The sequence below is a fragment of the Mustela erminea genome, chromosome 3 (assembly GCF_009829155.1).
Source record: "Mustela erminea isolate mMusErm1 chromosome 3, mMusErm1.Pri, whole genome shotgun sequence".
NCBI lineage: Eukaryota > Metazoa > Chordata > Mammalia > Carnivora > Mustelidae > Mustela > Mustela erminea.
Window position 1 is genome coordinate 145,563,504 of NC_045616.1, and position 18,396 is coordinate 145,581,899.

The 18,396-nt window shown below is 35.7% G+C and overlaps 1 long non-coding RNA gene across 1 annotated transcript; it reads right to left on the reverse strand.

The window, feature by feature from the left end:
- Positions 1 to 203: 203 nt before the first annotated feature.
- LOC116585664 lies at positions 204 to 10,715 on the reverse strand. Its single transcript, XR_004283754.1, has 3 exons — positions 10,638 to 10,715; positions 7,131 to 7,209; positions 204 to 236 (listed from the first exon to the last, which is right to left on the reverse strand). It is a non-coding gene; the product is annotated as an uncharacterized LOC116585664 (long non-coding RNA).
- Between the last annotated feature and the right edge of the window lie 7,681 nt (positions 10,716 to 18,396).

Sequence of the window (18,396 nt, forward strand, 5' to 3'; positions counted from 1 at the left end):
TCCACCCATTTTGAAAATGAGAAAACATTTTGAAAATGAGAGAGGCATCTCACTCATGGTCACTATATTGGAAATTTGAAGAGTTGACATCTAAATGTAGGTAGCCTCGCTCGATTACCTGCTGGAATTGTATAGTATGCCATTTTAGTTTTACTCATGTAGAACAAGGAAGCAGCAATTTCAGTCATGGGTGGGATATTTTGCCAATACTCCCATTTTCATCCTTCTCACATCACCTACAATTTTTAAATACAAATATTTTGATTAATATTCTTCAAATTATTATTTATACCTTATAATGGTGCTATTGACAAGGAAAACAACTACCGTGTAAGATACTGGTTAACAACATAAGATTTTTGATACTACCTTCTGAAGAAAAATAATATAAGACAAGAATAACCCAAACTGCATTTAAGATGAGATGTGATTTACTAAATATGAAGTTTTCCTAATGACTGCTTAAGTTTCAAGATCAGAGTCATAGTGATAAACTCACTAACGTTTTCAATAATTTGATTGAATTATATTTCTCAACCCAAAATATTTAAGATGTGCAGAGGAAAAGAAAGGGAGATAAACAGCTAGCCTTGGAATTTTCCACGCTTATTTCTTTGTTCCACTTTTAAAATGATTTAGAAACAACTGTGCAAGGATTTGTGGTCTGTGAATATACTTTATGACAGATGAATAAGCATAGATTTTGTAGTTGGCATGACTGCTACTTTAATAAGCTTTCTCAGTGACAGGGTTTTATAACCTTGGGTGAGGTAAAACATTGCAAGGTTCGGTCTCACGCAGTGCATTAAAACCTATAATAAGGTTCTATCATTAGGGGAGGTGATACTGACTGATGAAATATAGTAAGATCAATTTGTAGTGGCCATGAAAATTTGCCACTTACATCTTCACATAACTGACTGATGGCCCTACCTGTGGGCTATGTAGGTCCCCACTATGCTCTGCACACTCTCCTGAAGATGCTACTCTGGTCGGGGGGGAAATACATATTCTTCCTGGGACTCTGGCAATCAAGAGATACAAACAGTAGAACAGAGTTACATGATAGCAATAAAGTTAGAAAATTATTAAGAAGAGGAAGCAGATTCTTAAAAGTTAATGCATACTTATAGGAAGTATATACCTTTCTTGGATTCAAATTTTTTTAAAAAAAATTACAGGAGACTACACATTTGTGTGTTTTTTTTATAATTAATTTTACTAACATATAATGTGTTATTTGCTTCAGGGGTACAGGTCTGTGAATCATCATATTACACAATTCACAGCACTTACCATAGCCCATACCTTCCCCAATGTCCATAACCCAACCACCCTATCCCTACCCCCAATCCCCAGCAACCCTCAGTTTATTCTGTGCAATTAAGAATCTCTTACTGTTTGTCTCCATTCCTATTGGTGGGAATGCAAGTTGGTGCAGCCACTCTGGAAAACAGCATGGAGGTTCCTCAAAAATAGAGCTGCCCTACAATCCAACAATCACACTACTGGATATTTACCCTAAAGATACAAATGTAGGGGGCGCCTGGGTGGCTCAGTGGGTTAAGCCGCTGCCTTCGGCTCAGGTCATGATCTCAGGGTCCTGGGATCGAGTCCCGCATCGGGCTCTCTGCTCAGCAGGGAGCCTGCTTCCTTCTCTCTCTCTCTCTGCCTGCCTCTCTGCCTACTTGTGATCTCTCTGTGTCAAATGAATAAATAAAATCTTTAAAAAAAAAAAAAAAAAAAAAAGATACAAATGTAGGGATCCAAAGGGGCACGTGCACCTGAATATTTATAGCAGCAATGTCCACAATAGTCAAACTATGGAAAGAGCCCAGATGTCTATCAACACATGAATGGATAAAGAAGATGTGATACACACACACACACACACACACACACACACACACACACACACAATGGAATACTATGCAGCCATCAAAAGAAGTGAAATCTTGCCATTTGCAATGAGGTGGATGGAACTAGGAGGTATTAAGCTGAGGGAAATAAGTCAGTCAGAGAAAGACAATTATCATATGATCTCTCTGATATAAGGAAATGATACACATTTGTTCTTCTAAAATTCAGTGATGATTAAGACAAAATAACAAAACATCTTGAATTTGTAAAGAGTTCTAAATAAAATGAAAAAAAAAGTTATTCTGTATACAGAAGTTTTCAAAGATTACTAATGAATAGAGGTAAACAGAATCATTACAAATTAACACTTTTCATTATCAGCTACAAAATAAACACCACCAAGAAACTTGTTTTTCTAAATCAAATATGTACCATATGATGTCAAGATGACTAAAACTGGATACATTTCCTAGATAGATCACATACATGGGGCTTGAGTCTCCTAAGCATAGACAGAAGGGATCAGCAGGTCCCAGAATAGTCACCAATGAACACCACCTGCTTTGCTCTCATCACATATGTCACTGGAGGAGGCTTCAGCCTCCTACCAGCCCTCCTGCCTGGAAGAGGACCATACAGACCACTGCCTCCCACAAAGTCTAGAGAATAAGTTTTCTATGTATGTTTTCCCAGAGGTTTCCCTGAGCCCTGATGAATTATGCATCCATTTTGACAGAATTGAGAGGAAGTCAAAAATAGAAAAATATCAATACCTTTCTCTTTTCATATATTTTTGCACTTAAATTATCCCATCTTTGGCCTCCTTTTTGTCCTGGGATCATATTAAAGTCTCTGGTGATAAAGTGAGGAGAGAGGCCTCAATCTCCCAAAATATTAGAGCATGAAAAGAAAGAAACATAATCTATGATAATTACAGATAAATTTAGTACACTAATCCTAGTTTCATTCTTTGGGACAAAACAGCAACAACAAAAAAGTTTGCCTTTAGAATTTAAACATCCTAATGCCATTAATAAGTATGTTTACTTTTATTTGGTTTGTTCTGAATATGTAACTCTTTTATACATTTTAAACAACTAAACAATTACAATGTATACATTGAAAGTTTCTCATCTATTTGTTTCAACCCTCTCCACTGTCTAATATTGCTTTACAGACAACCACTGCCTTTAGTCTTAACTTTTTTTTTAATTTTAGATATAATCAGGCATACATACATAAAATTATGTGTCTATGTAATTTTGTACATTTTGATTATGAAAGGTAATAAAAATATAACAGAGTATATGGTGTCCTGGCTGATAATCCCTAGAGAACATGCTGCCACCGTGTGATTAAAAGTTTAACATAGGGAGTGTTTTAGAGGACTGTTAGTTGGGTTCTACAGAGAAACAGAACCGATAGCTATATAGAAATTGTGTGTAAGAGAAAATTTATTGTAGGAATTGACTTCCAAGGTTATGGAGGCCGAGGAGTCCCATGGTCCATGGTCTGAAGGCAGGAGAAGTGAACCAGGAAAGTACATTATGTAATTCAGCCCAATCTGGAAGGCCTAAGAGGGGGGATGGGGATGCCAATGGTGTTAGCCTTGACCTTAGTTCAAGAACCCGGAGTATCAATATCTGAGGGCAGGAGAAAAGGGATGTCTCAGTTCAAGCGGGAGGTTGGGGGATGGGAGAGAAAGAAAGAGAGAGAGAAAGAGAGAAAATTTGCCCTCCCTCTGCTTTTTGTTCTATCTAGGCCCTTTATGGATTAGATGAAGCCTTTCTGTATTAATGAGGGTAGATCTTCATTCAGCACACTGTTTCAAATGCTATTTCTTCCCAAAACCCTCACAGGCATAACCAGAAATAATACAGCACCAGCTATCTGGCATCCATTATCCTGGTCAGACGGACATAAAATTAATCACCACACAGGTATTGACAGGATTAAGAGGAACCATAGGGAAGGAGAAATACCTAAAGCAAGAAATACTAGCAAATTGTTACCACTGTTCAGTCTCAGGGGCTAAGAGGAGAAAATAGTTTCTAGAACCCAAGTGTAGAAACCCTAGAGTTTGGTAGGAACCCAGGCACTGGGAAATATGGACCCAGAAAAGAGGGTTTCAGGATAGTATGTTTTTCTACTTCCCTTTCCTGCCACTGCTCAATAGTCTTCATGTACTTCCAATGAGACAAACAGAGAGAGAAGTTAAAGGACAAAAGACCAAATTTAGAATCTGTTCATCTGAAAACAAACTTGTAAGATTGTATCATTGACTAACCTTTCATAGCATGAATTTCAGTAGCTGTAGACTGGCACAGGTGGTCAATTTTGGAGACAGAAAAATCTTCAAATCTCAGCTCTCTCACTTATAAATTATGTGATTTGGAACAGGTTATTTAATCTCTGTAATATTTGACATTCTCTAATGAAAATAAGATGTATCTACTTTCCGGTTGTTTTAGTGAAAATGTTAGATGAAGTTCAGATATTAGTCTGGAATATGTAAGTTGCAAGAAACATCTAGATGATTATAAAAATGACTCTCTGGGTGCCTGGGTGACTCAGCTGTTAAGCGTCTGTCTTTGGCTCGAGTCATGATCCCGGGGTTCTGGGATCAAGCCCTGCATTGGGGTCTGGGAGGGAACCTGCTTCTCCCTCTTCCTCTGCCTGCTACTCCCCCCGCGCTTGTGCTCTTTCTCTCTCTTTCTCTCTGTTGAATAAAGAAACATTTTTTGAAAAGTGACTCTCTCTATGGGTGTGTACATATACCTATAGTATTTACATATACATGTCTTCACATAATACGGGAAGTTAAGAGGTACAATCTGCTCATTTGCTGATATGGGTTTTGTAACTTGACCATAGGGCCTATTTAATATCTCTGTGATTCCCTTGACCTTTCCCTCATGGTCTCAAGGTGGCTGACACAACTCTTGCTGTCACAAATACACTCAATTCAGGAAAAGAATGCAGGAGAAAAGGGGTGGCTACAGCAGATTCTGGCTTTCTCCCACTGTCTGGAACTGCATCATAAGGACTATTCTGCTATCTAGGAGTTCTTGGAAAAAGCAGCATTCCAGCTACTTTCGGGTCTATAGTAGGGGCAAAGAAGGTAGTACAAAGTCACAAATGGAAGTTGGGTGAGCAAAACTCAGTGTATATATATGTATATTTAAAGATTTTATTTATTTATTTGACAGAGAGAGATCACAAGAAGGCAGAGAAGCAGACAGAGAGAGGAGGAAGCAGGCTCCCCACCTAGCAGAGAGCCCCATGCGGAACTCGATCCCAGGACCCTGAGATCGTGACCTGAGCCGAAGGCAGCAGCTTAACCCACTGAGCCACCCAGGCGCCCCAGTGTATATTTAAGTATAAAATCGATTAACTCACTGTATAATGTATAGCTGGGCATGGTATTTACCAGCTAATACTATTATCATTATTATCTTACACGAATACCTCATAATTAATAAATTTTAGTAACATTCTACTATTTTTAATTCTAAAAATACCTCACAGATTAAAAAATGTACATTGTAAGTACTTAGGTTTAATTCATTAGAACAAATCCTTAGAAGTAAAAAGTAAAACAATCTGGGATCTATGTATAGATATCTAGATATCTACATCTCTTTATATACAGGTAGATATCTATCTATGTATTTTTATATATCTGTTTATATGTGTGTACACATACATACACACACACACAAAAACAGTTGTAGGAAGCATAGCATTTGGTAGGAACCCAGGCATTGGGAAACATGAATGCAGAAGAGAAGGAATCAAGAATATATATTTTGGGGCGCCTGGGTGGCTCAGTGGGTTAAGCCACTGCCTTCGGCTCAGGTCATGGTCCCAGGGTCCTGGGATCGAGTCCCGCATCGGGCTCTCTGCTCAGCAGGGAGCCTGCTTCCCTCTCTCTCTCTGCCTGCCTCTCTGCCTACTTGTGATTTCTGTCAAATAAATAAATAAAATCTTTAAAAAAAAAAAGAATATATATTTTAACTGTACACCTACTGCTGAATTTATATACATAAATATTTATCTCTTGGAAATATTATCCATAATATAAATATATATGTGTCAATAAATATATTATTTTCTCTCATTAAATAAAATTTATCTCTGCAATCTGATTTTGTTTTATTCCAAGTTATTCCAACTTCTATTTATTTCTTCAGACTGTTTTTATTTTCTTTTGTGTTATTTGAACTTCTATTTTAATTCTGTGCAAGTCTTCCTACTCTATCCAATTGCTGAGAATAAGTGCATGTATTTGATGTAAGATTAAAACATCTTAAACAGAGGCTTACAGTAATCCAAATGTATGTAATAATTCCTCACCTCTTTCTACCTGTCTCTAAGGATAAGGAAAACTTAAATAGGTTCCATCTAATGTTATAAGTATATGCAAAGTCATCAACCTGGTTGGATTAATGTTCAAAAACTAATGCCTATGTCACCCCAAATGAAACACATGAAAATTCAATTTTTAATTAGATTCAAGAGAAGTTCCAGTTTGAAGCAAAGTTTTCTACTGGTGAACCTAAATTCCTCTTGAGAATAATTTCATCTTTGGATTGAGAGAAAGTTTCGATTTCTTTTTAGTATCTCAGCATTGGCTAAGGAAACTAATTTTACATATCCAATTTTTTTGGTCAGAAATTGGTGTCTAAGTTCTGAGAGACTACTTTTCTACCTTTTTTGGCCCCAGAATGTATAGAAAATTGTAACACATTACAGCATGTTTTGGAAATAATCTGGGTGGTGTAGGAGAAACCAAAAGGAGTTTGGTAAAATTTACTTTTTTGTATTATCTATTATGGAAACAAAAGTAAAATACAGTATTAACAGATATACTAAATATTGAATGTGAATAGGATTTGAATTAGTAATAGTTTTAAAATAGCTTGCTTCCACTGAAACACATTTTTCATATTTTTATGCTGAAAATAGCTAGATGTAATTTATTGACATGAATTTTAGTAACGGTCTCTTCAAATTTTAGATAGACACAATTCTATCATTTTACATAAATAAATTAAAAATGTTAAGTCTGTTCTTTAACCATATTTTCAAAATTGATAATAGATGTAATTAAAAGATTTAATACTTCACTTTTTCTATGAACCACAGAATTTTAATTTACTTGAACATCAAAAAGAATTTGAATCCATTCAATGCATTCATTAAATTAATTTGAATGTATTAATGTAAAATAATGTCAAAATAACTAGAAGCCCCAATTCTCAGTATACCTGTCTTGGCAGAGTAGTAACACTGGAAGTTTGAAGACAATTAAAAGTCGCTTCAGTTACAAAAAGACAGGAGGGCTGCCTGAAATTGAACCAGAGAGGAGACCCCACCAGCGGCCACATTTCTTGGACAAGGAGTTATTCTCCCTGGCCCTTGGAAGATAAACCCATCTGTTAACTCCAGGGGCCATTTGTTTAAAATATTCTTGAAATAAATGGTCTGGGGGTGGAAGTGTCTTTGGCTATAATCAGTATATATTGACAAAGTCTTGAGTGCCAAATCTAGCTCACATGCTTTCTAGTTTCTGGGTTAATGAGACACATCGTCAGACCATACTCTGATGGCGCGAAGATCAAGGATTCTCCACAAGATTGCTTGTATCCGAAAGCATCATACCTAGAAAATACCTGTTACCCCAAAGCCTGCCAGGCTTTCTGAGACAGCATGGATGTAATCTATGTAACATATTGTCATATTAGTAAAATATTTTTATCGAATAATTGTTGCTATCTTGAAGAGACAAAATAACATTTTTACAAGTATACCTCTTGCTTGGAATTATGATGTTATATTTTAATAAAATTTTATTTAATGTCCTCATAAATTACTATAGATTGGGTATTTGTATTAGCTCTGCTTTACAAAGTGTGAAATTGAGGCACAGAAAACGTGAGAAACTTGCCCAAAACAACAGAGTTAGGAAATATCTCACAGACTCATGGAGTCTTAATTCTACTTCCTCTTTATTTTAACCAAAAAGCAAAGGGAGAAAATCTGTTTAAGAAGAGCTGAAGGAATCCAGATACCCCACAATGACAGGAAGGGAAATATATACCACACATTTCTGGCACTAAACACAGCCCAATCCCACCCTGAGTTTCATAAGCAGTATACATAGTAGGAAATATTCACAATTTGCCTTATTTCCTTAAAAATACTTATCATCATTCTCTCATCTCGCCTTGCCCAAATCTTTGTTATCCTACTGCCAAACCAGGTTTGCTCCTTTCCCAACGTCAGCTGGCAGTACAGTTATGGCACTTTTAATCTAATTATGTCTGCAAGCTTTGATCAACCTCTTTGAGTTCTTACACTACGCATCACCCACAGAGTCATACTGAACAGAGACTGAATGAACCATTAGCAAGGAGTTCTTTACCTTTCCCGTACGACATAACAAAGAAGTGCAGGTCTACAACTGATTATCCACAGCCATATGTTAATAACTCACTGCATGATCCATCTGTAGTTTCTTCCCCATTTTTCATTATTACCAGGAGTTTAGTGATTTAGTTCAAAAAGTTTTAAAGTTGACAAGTTAAGTAAATGACATATTAAAGGAAACTTTCTTATAGCTCAAATGATCTGCTAAATGTGCAAACACACAGTGTTTCCTAGACTAGGTATTAATCCTACTTAATCTCTCAAAATTACATGTTTAGCATTCTGTTCTGATTTACTGTCTCTTTTCTAACAAGGAGATTAAAGATTCTTCTTATGCTGTCTATTGAATAATGTCATAGTTATAAATGGGAAGAACATCCCTGCCTTCTGGATTCTTATTTCACTTGCAAGATAACATCAGAAAGATATATTGATTATCTAAGAAACTTCCCTCAAAAATGTAAGCAGATTACATGAGTGGATGTAATTATTCCTTAATTTTAATCTCAAAATTTAAAAAAAAAGGCTCCCCACTTAGTGAGATGTATATGTTACCATGTCAGGAATGAAACAAAAATTTAAATTTAAATTTCAGAGATATAGTGTAAAATGAGATTATGAGATATTACCAAATACCCAATACCTAATACATATGTATTGCTTAAATATCAGTTTCTTGAATACATTATAGAAAACAGTTAAAAAAATCAAACTACTGATGAAAAAAATAGTTATTCTCATCTTCATTAACATGAAATAGTAATCACTATGAATGGAAACTAAATTTATCATTCTAATGATAAGTCAACAATCTAGAAAATATAAAGTGAGCAGATACATTATGTAAGAGTCAAGTACTTTTTTTTTTTTAAAGATTTTATTTATTTATTTGACAGAGAGAAATCACAAGCAGGCAGAGAGGCAGACAGAGAGAGAGAGGGAAGCAGGCTCCCCGCTGAGCAGAGAGCACAATGCGGGACTTGATCCCAGGACCCTGAGATCATGACCTGAGCCGAAGGCAGTGGCTTAACCCACTGAGGCACCCAGGTGCCCCAAGTACTTTTTTTATTAATTGTGGTAAGAATACATAACATGAGATTTGCCTTCTAACAATTTTTCAGGGCACAATATAGTATTGTTAACTATAGGCATAAGGTCACATAGCAGATCCCTAGAACTTTTCATCTTGCACTACTGAAACATTACACACTTTGAAGGGCAGCTCCCCATTTCCCCTCACGTTGTTCCCTGGCAACCACCATTCTTGTCTTTGCTTCTATGAGTCTGACTCTCTCAAATGTCTTGAAAAAGTGGAATCATGTAGTATTATTTGTCTTGCAACTAATTTTTTAAATTTAATCTAATGTCCTCCAGGTTCATCCAAGTTGCCACACATGTAACAGGATTTCCTTTGCTTTTTTTTTTTTTTTAAGTCGTCTGAATAATATTCCATTGAATATATGTTTTTTTAAGACTTTATTTATTTGTCAGAGAGAGGGAGAAAGAGAACTAGTACCAGCAGGGGGAACAGCAGGCAGGAGAAGAAGTAGGCTCCCTGCTGAGCAAGGAGCCGGATGTGGGACTTGATCCCAGAACTCTGGGATCATGACCTGATCCCAAAGCAGATGTGTAACCAACTGAGCCACCCGGGCATTCCCCCAAAGCGTATTTTAAAGGAGGCTTACAGAATTGAGATATAATGGAATGTAGAAGCACTGATATAGAAATATTTCCTATTTTGTTTTTATCATTAGTATTTTGTTTTGGATGCAGTTGGATACATATGACGTATCTTCAAATAAATGGATTTGAAATCTGGTGTCTGCACTAAGCAGAATTACGAGCCCTCTTGTGACCATGGTCATGTATTCACATTAGATCAGTCAGCCCTTCTGTGTTTGTGTGTGTGTGTGTGTGTGTGTGTGTGTGCGCGCACGCACGTGTGCTTGCACACACATGCAGGTGTGTCTTGTGTGTTTCCTCTAGCCACTTTCAGCTGAAGGGGTGCTAGAAAAAGAGTTGGATTTAATTAGTGTTAAGGCCTTTCTGAGAAATAGTAATAAAAACAAGTAATGGGAAGAGTTGACAGAATATTAAAGGGAGAGATCCTATAGTTTCCATGATATTTGATCTCAAAAGAATAGAAGTCAATACGTAAGGGAAAGATTATAAAAAGGAGTTGAAAGCAGAGAGGAGAAAGAGTGCAACCTGCTCACAAATCAAATGTGAAGCCTTCCCTGGGCAACCAATAGGAAATTGAAATCCATTCCCAGAAATCTTTATTCTGCCCCCTGATTTATTTTTCTCCATAGCATTTGCCAGTTTAATAGAGTAATAATACCTACTTGTCATGAACTCTATACAGATGGATATATCCCCTCACTCTCAAGAAATAGAAGAAAGAGAAGTGAGATTTTCATCCCCTAGTAAAAATTTTATCCATGAGTTCCAAGAATATAATACTGTACTATAATCACTGTACCTGTCACAATATTAGCCCAGAGATGCAATAGTTACATTGTGTTCTAGAACCTAAAGATAAGCAACAAGCAGAGAAGTTATGATTTGGATTGTTCAGGGTATTAAACTGAAAATAGAATGTGAATTCCTTCTCCTCTCTAACTCTGGAGAGGCAGGCATTTCTTCAGAGTTATGGCGAAGGGTGAGGTTAAAAGCACAAAGGGGACAATTGACACCCGCTGTCAAGATGGTTAAATTCCTTTGGAAATCAGGACATGAACATTTTTGTCACTGGAGACATATCCTAATTATATTTAAAAATAATGTATGTACCCTTTTTCAAAGCTCCTTCCAGAGGAGAAAAATCCCTGAATAAGAACAGCAAAATAGACATAATTATTTTCCTGAGCATTTATTCTTAGCTTTATTATCTTGCCTTTATTTTCATTTAGTTGGAATCAAATTATTACCTCATAAAAGAGGACAATGATACTATTACTGCTCCTATTTTATGGTTTGCAGCATAGTCTATGTTATCAGACTCTGAATTTCAGGCTATAAAGTCAGGAACACATATTTTTAAATTGAGGGGTGGAGTAGAAGAACAAATGTTAAGTAATACAGACAACGCTTTGACATCACCTCCACTTCATTATATTTTAATAGAAAAATAAACACCTCAAACTTGGATTGCTATGATTAGTTCTGGATGTTCAAAAGGGTGTAAATATAATTCAATAACCGGATTCATATTACACTATCAGAATAGTTACGGGAATCTCCTGGCATTCAGTTTTCCATTACCTTAAATCTAGAAAGTGAATATCATTAGTAACAAAACTAATTTTTTCTTGCACTGCCCTATTGGTAGGCATTAGAAGCTGAGTCACACACATCTGGCTATTATGTGATTATTTCAAAGCAAATCTGGATTAAAATTCATTAAATTCGTGACACAGATGAAGTTTCCTAAAGTATTATTTCACATTTCTGGAATTTGAAAATGACTATACATTCAACAATGTTGATGTGTAACCAGTAAGTTCCTAGAGTTTTTGTATCATATTGTAGATGTATTGGCAAAGGAATTTAATGAAATATGCATAGCCACACTCAAATTATCTTAAGCGTGAGCAAATGTTATCTTCAAACCTTTCTCATAAGTGTTTTATGTACATATGCAAATAGTGTAGAAAACTATTTTAATATGTGAATTATTTACTAGAATAGCAATCTTTTGGGTATTTAAAGAGTATATATTAGCAGCTTCTATGGATTTATTGTGATTTACAGTGGAAGCTTGCAGACAGCATATGAAAGATGTTTTTATGTGTGTTTTTTTTTTCCCACCACATTTCAATTTAAGAACTTCAATAATGTTTGCATAATTTTGTACTGTTTCTTCATGTATCTGATTGTTCATGCTGTTATCACTAGCCTAAACGATATACTTAAGACACAGAATAACATAAATGCCTGCCTTAGTCATTTTGGGTTGTCATAACAAAATATCACAGTCGGGGTGGCTTAAACAACAAAAAAGTATTTTTTCACAATTCTTGAGGGTGAAAACCTGAGATCAGGGTGCCAGGATGGTCATTTTCTGTTGAGGGCTCTCTTCCTGGTGTGCAGATGGCCACATTCTTGCTGTGTCCTTACATGGCCTTTCCTTGGAGAGCCTAAGCTCCCTGGTATCTCTTACTATGAGGACCCTAATCCTATCACATCAGGCCCCTTCTTATGTCCTAATTAACTCTTTGTTACTTCCATAGACATGCCACCACAAACACAGCCAAACTGATGATTAGGACTTCAACATATGAATTTGTGAGGAGTAAAGGGACATAAACATTCAGTCCATAACAATGCTAGAGCATATCATTTTAATTATGATATTAAGTGCACAAGAGAAAAACTCTGGTCATATGTGAACTTATAGAGTAGATATTATACCAGGGATTTTTTTGACAATTTCAGGGAAATTTTAACTACGATGATGGACTGTCATTATATATTATATCTGATATCTAATATGACTGACTCCATTTTCTATTTGGATTACTGCCACAGTCACCTAAAATATATTTACTACATTTAAATAATTTTGCTCTATAATAATCTTCTAGCATTAAAAATCATCAAAATTATATTTATCTTTGTATAAGTATAATTAGCTCCAAAATTAAAACATTTTTACATAAAAATTTAAAATTATTTCAAAGCTTGCCAGCTTTTACATATCTCTATAATTTATATTTGCTTGCCTTTGTTTTATTACTGAACAGTGTTAATTAGGTATTTAATACCAATCCCCTGTTTCTGCATAATTACTTTCAAATCACAATGCTTTCCAAATTTCTAGCTCTCTTTCTACTCCTGATTTCTGTCTGCAGGCAATTAATGTCTGTCTGTCTTCTTTTCACTTCTTCATTCCAGAAGTCTCAATACTGTTTTCTAGAAATTTGGTAACTACCTATAAATTTTTTAGTAGATGTTTTTGGTGGTTTTACTTTGGTACATTTCTGCTTGCTAAAAATTTGCACATTAAACATATTGGATGGTGAAGATATAGATATTCTGTAGTCATGATGGAGAAGTATTTTAAAAAGAAATCCCTGTGTAGGAAAGAAGGACTCCCTGTCTGAGGGATTATTCATGAATGGATAGCTTAAGAAGTAGGTGAAGATGATTAACAAAGACCTATAGCAGTCAGTCAGTCATTCATTTCTTTCAATGTCCACTACTTTCCAATGGACTATGGAGAAAAAAACTTTACCTCCTTTCAAAAAAGAACAGGAACTTGTAGATTTCAGTAAATTTAGGTAAAAAGAAAATAATTGTAAATTTTCATTTTGGATAGGTGGCTAAACACTGTTCCTAGGAAGCATAGGAAGTAATATAGTTCTTATCACCTGAAAAAAGACAAATTGGCTAAAGAAAAGTTAAACCATTTCCTTAGTAAAAACATAAGAAATATTATCTTAAGGGAAAGTAGTTTTATTTAAATTTTTAGCAAATTCTAGCTGTCTTCTGTGTCTTGTTATTTTCAATAAAAACCTTACTGTGGAAAATAACTGATTTTTAAAGTAATTTTGCATTTTATTTCTAAGTGAACTTTCCATTCTCACAGATTTTCCTTGACTGCTTCTTTTATTAACAAAAATATTTCCTGAATATATAATTAATGACAGAAAATTTGACAAATACATACAAATAGAAATGAAACATATGAGGAAATACACAGGAGTTCTGTGTCTTCATGCAAGAAATAGTAAACTGGAGGGAATATAAAGATTTGAATGTAGAGATAGAAATGTAGATTTTTTTTAATTTATTTTTTATTTATTTTTTAAAGATTTTATTTATTTATTTGACAGAGAGAGATCACAAGTAGGCAGAGAGGCAGGCAGAGAGAAGGAGGAAGCAGGCTCCCTGCTGAGCAGAGAGCCCGATGCGGGGCTCGATCCCAGGGCCCTGAGATCGTGACCTGAGCCGAAGGCAGCGGCTTAACCCACTGAGCCACCCAGGTGCCCCGAAATGTAGATATTTTAAATGAAAAATCATGTCAGAGGGCACCCAATATGTATTAATCATCATATTTGTTGTAAAACAGCAGATCCAACTAATTTAATCCGGAAAATAATTCATTGGAAGAATATATTTAAAGACAATCCGTGCTCTCTAAGAAAATGACAGAAAACAGGACTGATCAACAATGGCAGAGACATAGGGAGGGGACCTGACACAGACACCAGGAAGCCACTGAGGAGGTGGTAAGACCACCGCCCTGGTCCCCCACCCTCGGGGCACCATGCATCTTCTGCTCTCTCAACCTCACTTCTGCCCTTTGTCTATATCCCCCTGCTTCATTCCCACAGAACAATAATAATAATTTCCAGTATTAAGGCTGCCCTTCTTCAGCTTCAGGGATGCAGAGAAAGAATTTTTTTCTAATACTGGGTAGCAAAACATAATATAAGTACATGTTTTCTTCAGTATGTAAATGGAATTAGTGCTACAAAAAAATCTGATACTATGCAGGGGTTATCTTGAGTAATGTTTGTTGGTTCGTTTGTTTTTTAGGAACATAGAAGAAAAAGAAGGGTATGTTAAAAAGTGATATAGATATGCAAAGATAGATGCAGAGGGTTAAATCCAAATCAGATAACAGAAGATTTTAGAAGTTGAAATTTTAAAAAGAGCAAAAGAAGCAATAATTAAAAAAAAAGTGGAATACTTTCTCAATTGCCCAATGACTTGACTCAGTTATATTTTAAAAATAAACATTTTACTTGAAAAAAATATCAAATATAATAAAGGGAAAAATGGTTTTTGCCCAGGGAACAAAAAGTAGTTTGACCTTGATCTTTATTACAAATCTCATTGCCTACCAGAAAATAAATGAAATATTTAAACATATTAAAAATAACTTAAAAACTTAGAATAAAACTCAAGGTAAAATTATCTTGTGTCAAAATGGGAAAAAGCAACAGAAATGTTATCATATGTTATTTTTTAATAGTTGCATTAGCCTTACTACATTAAGGTGTCCTAAATCTTAAGACTTTCTACTTTGACCTTGTATGCATATTTTAATCAGAAAAACACTGGGTGCCTGGGTGGCTCAGTTGGTTAAGCATCAACGTTAGGCTCAAAACCCACACTGGGCTCCCTGCTCAGCCTGCATTCCTCTCTCCCTCTTCCACTCCCATTGTTTGTGCTCCCTCTCTTTCTCTCTCCAATTAATAGTTAAAATCTTTTAAAAAAGAAAAAAATAATTAGGAAAAGTATTAAATTAAAAGTTTATAAAGGTATAAAATTAAATAATAAAGGTAGGTATTTCCATGGAAAATTTGATATTATTTTATAAGAAAATAAATCCAGATCAATCTTGGGGCATTCTTTTTTTTTCTTTTTTTTTTAAGATTTTATTTATTTGACAGAGAAAGAGAGATCACAGGTAGGCCACGAGGCAGGCAGAGAGGGAGGGGGATGCAGGCTCGCTGCTGAGCAGAGAGCCGGATGCAGGGCTCAATCCCAGGACCCTGAGATCATCACCTGAGCTGAAGGCAGCGGCTTAACCCACTGAGCCACCCAGGTGCCCCGGGACATTCTTCATCTATTTTTACTGAGGGATGAGTATTATAGAACATATGACATAGAATTTAAAAACATAAACAAATAGAGGTCATATCAATAAAAAAAGGAAATTGACATTTTGGAAAGAAGTGATTAATATAATAAACCCAATCACTGTTCTCAAAGCATTGCTTCACAAAACACAAAACAGTGGGTTTTCACAAAAATGTGGGTTACTTATTTTTGCCACTTAGACATTTTTCATAAGAACATGTTATGTTTATTATTCAGATTATTAATCAAATCAAGTTCTTATAAGTATTTTTATATTTGTATTCACCAAACTCTATCAAATGCTTGGACATTCGCTATGCTGTAAAACTTCCTACAGTGATGGAAAAGACGTCCATCTGTACAGTCCAATGTAGTAACCACCAGCACTTTGCAGCTTCTTGAATTGTGGCTGCAATGACTGAGAACTATGTTACTTTTCTTTCACTTTAATTCATTTAAATTTAAATTTATAATAATCACATATGGGTAATGGCTACTGTTTCACCCAATACAAGTCCAGACACTGGTATTCAGGAAAATCAGGTGTAAATGTTTCACGTATGATTTTCATATATAATATCATAACCAGCAGCCAACAGTGCTGGTTATACATTAAGATACATTCTAAAAGTCTTGTTTCATCGTCGTTTCCTGAATTAATTCCTGAACTAGTGTTCAAAATCAGTTTTATCATCTATAAAATGGTCAACTGAATATAACTATTCACTAAGGCAATATCTCTAAAAATCTATAATTGCATGATAGATCAGTGAATATGTAATAATAAAAAAGTTTATAGTTCTGGAATCCAAAAATGGGTATAATGATCTGGACATTGCACCTGTAACACTGGCTGATATACTCATTTCATAAACAGAGAAAATAATAAGTTTCTCATAGGTAGTAGATATTAATCTAACATAGTTCCTGGCACATAGTAAAACGTTAGTGATTTTAGGGTGTCTGGGTGGTTCACGTTGGTTAACAGCCTCCCTTTGGCTCAGGTCATGATCCTGAAGTCCTAGGGTTGAGTCGGTTGAGTCCCGCACTGAGCTCCCTGCTCAGCGGGGATCCTTTTTCTCCCTCTGCCTGCTACTCCCTCTGCTTGTGCTCTCTGTCTCTCTAACAAATAAATAAATAAAATCTTTTAAAAAAAGTGATTTTTTGATATGTGCTATTATTTTTCAATATATGCTAATTTTCCATGGAAGTTCTTCATTATAACTGCTGAGTTCTAGCAAGCACATTTCTTAGCTTGATTTGTAAATAGGCATGGCTTTATGACTAATTATGGCCAATGGGCAGGGTAAAGAAATGATATTCATAGATTATAGGTCACATCCTTAGAAAGAAGATTGCCTTTTATATTCTATCCTACAAGCTGGAAGGTAGAAATAGTGAGCCCATTGGCAATGCAAACTAGGGTAACATCTTAGGGATTGTCTTACAAAATAGGACTCCCCAAGAACTTCAATGTTCTTGTGGAGCAGAACTTCCTACCAACTCTGAACCATCAAATATTCTTTACACTATTACATAAGAAAGATGAAATATTCGTCTTGAGTTGGATTCTGTTAGGCTTAACTTACACTTCATGGATAAGTAAAATTGATACTTGGAAATATAATGCCGTCATTAAAAAAAATCTAAAATACATGACTTTGGCTTAGTAGCCGGCATGCAGACAGACTATATAATACAGGAGAGAAAGTTTATCTTCAGGGGTGCCCGGGTGGCTCAGTCAGTTAAGTCTGCCTTCAGCTCAGGTCATGGTCCTGGGGTCCTGGAATTGAACCCCACATTGGGCTCCCTGTTCAGCAGAGAGCCTGCTTTTCCCTCTCCCTGCTTGTGCTCTCTCACTCTGGCCCTTTCTCAAGTAAATAAATAAATAAAAACTAAATAAATAAATACAAAGTTTATCTTTGCCTTGGCAATACAGGTGGTCATATGATCACAAACGATTGTTTAGAAGACATAACATGTGCTTATAGAACTTGCAGATCTATAAAAGTGATTGGAAACACTAAAATTATTGGTACTTCTTTTTGTTTCTGGAAGATACTAAGAAGTGAGATTCAGGCAAAAATCAGTTAATTTGCAAGTAGAAATGGAAGGGAATTCAGTTCTGCCATAGAAAAATTTCTATGCATATGGCCTACAATTTAAATTGATTGAAATTTTGGTAATTTTGGTCCTCAGAGTTGGAAAAGCCAAAGGCTTCTGAAGGCCAAGCAGCAGGAGAGAGGGTTGTCATTCAGTCTCTTTTTCAAGAGCCTCTAGTAAAATGCCAGACAGTGGAAGCCAGCTCAGCTGCAAAGAAGAGATTAATGGCACTGCTCGCCCAGCTCACTCCAAGCCTGCTGTTTCAGCTGGCCTCTCAAGAATTGTGACCAGATGTGATCTGCGACTGTTGAAATCATGGGAAGCAAATAAACCAAAAGCCTCTGAGGGGATCTATGTCCCCAAAGATAACATAAACCTGCAATCACTCGGTTTAAAAAAAGGCTGTTC